Source organism: Chiloscyllium plagiosum, unplaced genomic scaffold, assembly GCF_037043375.1.
Source record: "Chiloscyllium plagiosum isolate Xiang-an unplaced genomic scaffold, Cpla_swu_hap1 HiC_scaffold_39, whole genome shotgun sequence".
In the NCBI taxonomy this organism is placed as follows: domain Eukaryota; kingdom Metazoa; phylum Chordata; class Chondrichthyes; order Orectolobiformes; family Hemiscylliidae; genus Chiloscyllium; species Chiloscyllium plagiosum.
In genome coordinates, this window is record NW_028270177.1 from 103,744,921 (window position 1) to 103,751,666 (window position 6,746).

General features: G+C 45.8%; 2 non-coding genes across 2 annotated transcripts; both read left to right on the forward strand.

Moving 5' to 3' along the window:
• Positions 1–287: 287 nt before the first annotated feature.
• Positions 288–369, forward strand: trnal-aag (transfer RNA leucine (anticodon AAG)). Its single transcript has one exon. It is a non-coding gene; the product is annotated as a tRNA-Leu (tRNA).
• Positions 370–3,243: 2,874 nt separating this feature from the next.
• trnal-aag (transfer RNA leucine (anticodon AAG)) lies at positions 3,244–3,325 on the forward strand. Its single transcript has one exon. It is a non-coding gene; the product is annotated as a tRNA-Leu (tRNA).
• The last annotated feature ends 3,421 nt before the right edge of the window (positions 3,326–6,746 follow it).

Consider the following 6,746-nt stretch of genomic DNA (forward strand, 5'->3'; position numbering starts at 1 on the left):
GCTCATGGTAATTTGACCAATATCATAACCGATCATATGTTCTCACGCACTCACAGATACATTTGTAGCTGAAAAGAGTCTGAGAAGATAGACTCAGCATACCATTGATTTTTGTCTGGATTGATGGGCTATCATTATCTGCTGCGAAATTGATATTGTAGACGGGCACATCCCAGCAGCTGTGCGAGTCGGAGAGGGGAAATGGAACCCTTTTCACGTGACTTTGCATGTGTTGTTATGCAGGAGCACAATTGGAAGTGCAAGAAAATGAGGGGCCGCGGGCGGCTGGTAGTGTGGCCGAGCGGTTTAAGGCGCTGGATTAAGGCTCCAGTCTCGACAGAGGCGTGGGTTCGAATCCCACCGCTGCCATTTCTGCTCATCAACTCCAACGACGCCGCTTGTTCCAATGCGGTTTCGACCCCTGCTGCATTTCTGTTTGAAACAGAAGAAAAATGAGTTTGCTTCCCGTGGAATTAACTGTGGTGTGGTAAAGTGCCGAATTTTCCGATGTGTCTGTGCTGTCATGATCGTGTTCGCCTCCCGCGTGGAAAATCGCAAGCAGCTCTGCTGTTGCTTTACGTTCCACGCAAGTTGAATTTTTACTGGAACCGAATGGAGACTGTTATTTCATCGCTGTTGTGAAACAAAGTCATACGGTGACTCGACTCGTCGTTATTTGGTTTTCGGGCCAATGAGAAAATCGTTCCAATGAATTTCGATGTCATTTGTTATTGAATTTCTCCCATTTACTTCATCTCCGTCCTGGAGACATTGGAAGGGAAAGGTAATCTAATCGAGACTGTGATTGGTGAATTCACTTTTTATGGACCACTCTTGTTATGTTCTTTCTTTCTCTCTTTTCAGCATTGTCTCGGAAGTGTTGGTGCACTCAGTCTCCAGTATGTTTGAAAGAGAAGTTTGGAATTGCCCTGTTGTTAGTTGTGAGATTCCTTTATGGCTCATGCCCCCGGATTGTCTCACATTTAGCATTCATGCTCGCTGTGTCTGAAAATGCATTTGGTTTGCCAGTTTTGTTTGTGTTCCGCGTTAAATGCTTCCTGTTTTGCGATTCGCTCAATACATTACGAATTAACAGGGTTTCTGAGGTAACTTACAGCTGCAAAAGTCCTCAACTGAGAATCTGGGAAAATTTCACTGAGTATGGTCAGTCGGAGCAAAAGTAAGGAAGTCGTTCGTTTCTGCAGTGTTTCACAATACGACCTTTCCCGTGAGCAGTCGAACAGACTAAATGATTGTGCCACAGACTGCGACGGCAAGCTCCGCTAAAAAGTAATCCTTTAAAGCCGGTGTAAGCAACACAACGTTATTGGGGTACACCGCGTGGAAACAGATACTTCGGTGTATCTCGTCCATGCTCACCACATCGCCAAAATTAAACAAGTCCCATGAAACAACGAGCTATTGGAAACAGAAAGGTGAAAGGTAAAATGGCTTCAACTGTCAGTGCTGGATGCCACTGAGCCGCAGCACGGCTGGCTGAGGCTAGTTTCTGTAGTGTAGTGGTCATCACGCTCGCCTTGCACGCGAAAGGTGCCCATTTCGAAAGTGCGCAGAAACTGCTTTGTTCTTCAACTGCGGCCTTTTACATGGTCAAGAACGGAGTTTTCTTGCTTGCTTTCCCATCTGCAAACCTGCCTTCGAATTTGCTTGAACAAATGTGCTCTCGTAGTGAAATGTAATGCAAATCCATTTAATTACTGTGCAAAGCATTGTAAAGTTTTTCTCCAACCTGGTTCTGTTCATATGCCATTCCGTTTGAGAGTGTAGTTACCGCCTTCTGATCCTTTCACGAAGAGCAGTTCCGCATTTGCATTCCTTGCGCAGGCGGCCCGGTTCAAAGACAGGGAAGAAGCTGATGCGCTGGTGTCACAGCGCACCACGGATTCCTGAACTAGTCTGTCTGTCAAATGTACCCCAAAGCCGTCTCTGAAAGGCCTCATTTGGAAGCTGTCTGTCGTTATTCAACGTGCGAGAGTTGGCACCAGAGGTCCTGAAGCATGTTTTGGAGCAGTTCGCACGTTAGTGGCTCATTCAATCAGCAACAGCAACGAAAGAAATTACACTCTCAGAGGAACCTCTGGACCTGTGCTTTCATAGCGTCGCTAGTTTTAAGTGCGCCCCGAGATCTAAGCCACGTCGGAACTGAAACGGAGGAATCGACAGAGAGGCTACAGAATGACATCGCATCCATTTGGTTTTCTTTAAATCACTGACGAGCAGGAAAATATAAACTGGGAGGGCGAGTGGGGAAGTGAGGCAGTTGCAGCTCTGGTGAAATTCCTTCTTTGTGATTCACTCAGCAACCAGAGACGTGAAGGTGACTCAGGCGTGAGAGCTCTTCACATCGAGACCAAAAAACACTCAAGGGCAGTTAGCACCTCTTCCGGAGCGGGGTGTGTGTGAGCTAATTACCTTATGACTTCTGTTACGATGTTCAGAAAGTGCCTTTTAGATTGATGTGAACAGAGACTGCATTTCTAATAAGCACCGTGGAGTTTAGCAAAATTTATTGAGTCGCTTCTCCTCGAATCCCATACAGGTTTCCTACTCAGTTGGTATCCATGTGGCTCATGTCCAGGAATTAACATCTCTGCAGCAAATTGCACGGTTAAGGCAAAAGGCAAGGAAAGTGGCATCTCGAACTGGCTCCGAGGTCAGAGCATCCTCACAATGTGTTCTGTCGTTCTCGGAATGTAATGCTACCTTCGGTTTTAGAGTGGAGAACATTCTTTGGGACTCTTATTTTGCAAAACAGACACAGTGACTGAAACTATGCTGCACGGTATGATGTGGAACACGGCCTGCTCAGCTTTGTGCATTTTCCCTGTAGTCCGGTGTGTTTCGTGTTCGGTGTAAACGTGAAAGGTGTCCTGTTTCGAGCAATGGGTGAAATCATTTAGCAAAGCAAGAATCGAAATTGCAGTAATGTCAAGCAGCTCATGGTAATTTGACCAATATCATAACCGATCATATGTTCTCACGCACTCACAGATACATTTGTAGCTGAAAAGAGTCTGAGAAGATAGACTCAGCATACCATTGATTTTTGTCTGGATTGATGGGCTATCATTATCTGCTGCGAAATTGATATTGTAGACGGGCACATCCCAGCAGCTGTGCGAGTCGGAGAGGGGAAATGGAACCCTTTTCACGTGACTTTGCATGTGTTGTTATGCAGGAGCACAATTGGAAGTGCAAGAAAATGAGCGGCCGCGGGCGGCTGGTAGTGTGGCCGAGCGGTTTAAGGCGCTGGATTAAGGCTCCAGTCTCGACAGAGGCGTGGGTTCGAATCCCACCGCTGCCATTTCTGCTGATCAACTCCAACGACGCCGCTTGTTCCAATGCGGTTTCGACCCCTGCTGCATTTCTGTTTGAAACAGAAGAAAAATGAGTTTGCTTCCCTTGGAATTAACTGTGGTGTGGTAAAGTGGCGAATTTTCCGATGTGTCTGTGCTGTCATGATCGTGTTCGCCTCCCGCGCGGAAAATCGCAAGCAGCTCTGCTGTTGCTTTACGTTCCACGCAAGTTGAATTTTTACTGGAACCGAATGGAGACTGTTATTTCATCGCTGTTGTGAAACAAAGTCATACGGTGACTCGACTCGTCGTTATTTGGTTTTCGGGCCAATGAGAAAATCGTTCCAATGAATTTCGATGTCATTTGTTATTGAATTTCTCCCATTTACTTCATCTCCGTCCTGGAGACATCGGAAGGGAAAGGTAATCTAATCGAGACTGTGATTGGTGAATTCACTTTTTATGGACCACTCTTGTTATGTTCTTTCTTTCTCTCTTTTCAGCATTGTCTCGGAAGTGTTGGTGCACTCAGTCTCCAGTATGTTTGAAAGAGAAGTTTGGAATTGCCCTGTTGTTAGTTGTGAGATTCCTTTATGGCTCATGCCCCCGGATTGTCTCACATTTAGCATTCATGCTCGCTGTGTCTGAAAATGCATTTGGTTTGCCAGTTTTGTTTGTGTTCCGCGTTAAATGCTTCCTGTTTTGCGATTCGCTCAATACATTACGAATTAACAGGGTTTCTGAGGTAACTTACAGCTGCAAAAGTCCTCAACTGAGAATCTGGGAAAATTTCACTGAGTATGGTCAGTCGGAGCAAAAGTAAGGAAGTCGTTCGTTTCTGCAGTGTTTCACAATACGACCTTTCCCGTGAGCAGTCGAACAGACTAAATGATTGTGCCACAGACTGCGACGGCAAGCTCCGCTAAAAAGTAATCCTTTAAAGCCGGTGTAAGCAACACAACGTTATTGGGGTACACCGCGTGGAAACAGATACTTCGGTGTATCTCGTCCATGCTCACCACATCGCCAAAATTAAACAAGTCCCATGAAACAACGAGCTATTGGAAACAGAAAGGTGAAAGGTAAAATGGCTTCAACTGTCAGTGCTGGATGCCACTGAGCCGCAGCACGGCTGGCTGAGGCTAGTTTCTGTAGTGTAGTGGTCATCACGCTCGCCTTGCACGCGAAAGGTGCCCATTTCGAAAGTGCGCAGAAACTGCTTTGTTCTTCAACTGCGGCCTTTTACATGGTCAAGAACGGAGTTTTCTTGCTTGCTTTCCCATCTGCAAACCTGCCTTCGAATTTGCTTGAACAAATGTGCTCTCGTAGTGAAATGTAATGCAAATCCATTTAATTACTGTGCAAAGCATTGTAAAGTTTTTCTCCAACCTGGTTCTGTTCATATGCCATTCCGTTTGAGAGTGTAGTTACCGCCTTCTGATCCTTTCACGAAGAGCAGTTCCGCATTTGCATTCCTTGCGCAGGCGGCCCGGTTCAAAGACAGGGAAGAAGCTGATGCGCTGGTGTCACAGCGCACCACGGATTCCTGAACTAGTCTGTCTGTCAAATGTACCCCAAAGCCGTCTCTGAAAGGCCTCATTTGGAAGCTGTCTGTCGTTATTCAACGTGCGAGAGTTGGCACCAGAGGTCCTGAAGCATGTTTTGGAGCAGTTCGCACGTTAGTGGCTCATTCAATCAGCAACAGCAACGAAAGAAATTACACTCTCAGAGGAACCTCTGGACCTGTGCTTTCATAGCGTCGCTAGTTTTAAGTGCGCCCCGAGATCTAAGCCACGTCGGAACTGAAACGGAGGAATCGACAGAGAGGCTACAGAATGACATCGCATCTATTTGGTTTTCTTTAAATCACTGACGAGCAGGAAAATATAAACTGGGAGGGCGAGTGGGGAAGTGAGGCAGTTGCAGCTCTGGTGAAATTCCTTCTTTGTGATTCACTCAGCAACCAGAGACGTGAAGGTGACTCAGGCGTGAGAGCTCTTCACATCGAGACCAAAAAACACTCAAGGGCAGTTAGCACCTCTTCCGGAGCGGGGTGTGTGTGAGCTAATTACCTTATGACTTCTGTTACGATGTTCAGAAAGTGCCTTTTAGATTGATGTGAACAGAGACTGCATTTCTAATAAGCACCGTGGAGTTTAGCAAAATTTATTGAGCTGCTTCTCCTCGAATCCCACACAGGTTTCCTACACAGTTGGTATCCATGTGGCTCATGTCCAGGAATTAACATCTCTGCAGCAAATTGCACGATTAAGGTAAAAGGCAAGGAAAGTGGCATCTCGAACTGGCTCCGAGGTCAGAACATCCTCACAATGTGTTCTGTCGTTCTCGGAATGTCATGCTACCTCCGGTTTTAGGTTGGAGAACATTCTTTGGGACTCTTATTTTGCAAAACAGACACAGTGACTGTAACTATGCTGCACGGTATGATATGGAACACGGCCTGACACAGCTTACCATTGATTTTTGTCTGGATTGATGGGCTGTCATTATCTTTTGAGAAAATGACATTGCAGCCGGGCACATCCCAGCAGCTGTGCGAGTCGGAGAGGGATCATGGAATATTTTTCATGTGACTTTGCATCTGTTGTTATGCAGGAGCACAATCGAAAATGCAAGTAAATGGGTGCGACCAGCCAGCAGGTCGTGTGGCCGAGCGGTCGAAGGCGCTGGATTCAGATTGCCGTCTCGGAAGTGTCGTGGGTTCGAATCCCACCACTGCCATTTGTATTGATCAACTCCGACTTTGCAGCTTGTTAAAATGCTGTTTCGGTCCCTGTTGTATCGATGTTGAAAACAAAAGCAAAATGGTTTTGCTTCCCGGCAATTAACTGTGGTGTGCGCAAGTGCCACATATTTCCAAGTGTCTCTGCTATCATGGTCATGTTCGCCACCCGCGCAGAAAATTGCAAACAGCTCTGCTGTTCCAGACAAGTTGAGTTTTTACTGGAACAGAATGGAGACTGTTCTTTCATCACTGTTGTGAAACAAAGTCCTACCGTGACTCGACTCGTCGTTATTTGGTTTGCCGGCAAATGGGAAAATCGTTCCAATGAATTTCGATGTGATATGTTTTTGAATTTCTCTCATTTCCTTCAATTCCGTCCTGGAGACATCGGAAGGGAAAGGTAATCTAATCGAGACTGTGATTGGTGAAATTCACTTTTTATGGCCCATTCTTATTCCGTCCTTTATTTCTCTCTTTTCAGCATTGTCTGGGAAGTGGTGGTATACTAAGAATGCAGTATGTTTGAAAGAATAGTTTGGAATTGCCTGTTGTTAGTTGTGTGATTATTTTATAGCTCATGCCCTCGGATTGTCTCACATTTAGCATTCATGCTTCGCTGTGTCTGAAAATGCATTTGGTTTGCCAGTTTCGTTCGTGTTTCGTGTTAATTGTGTTCTGTTTTG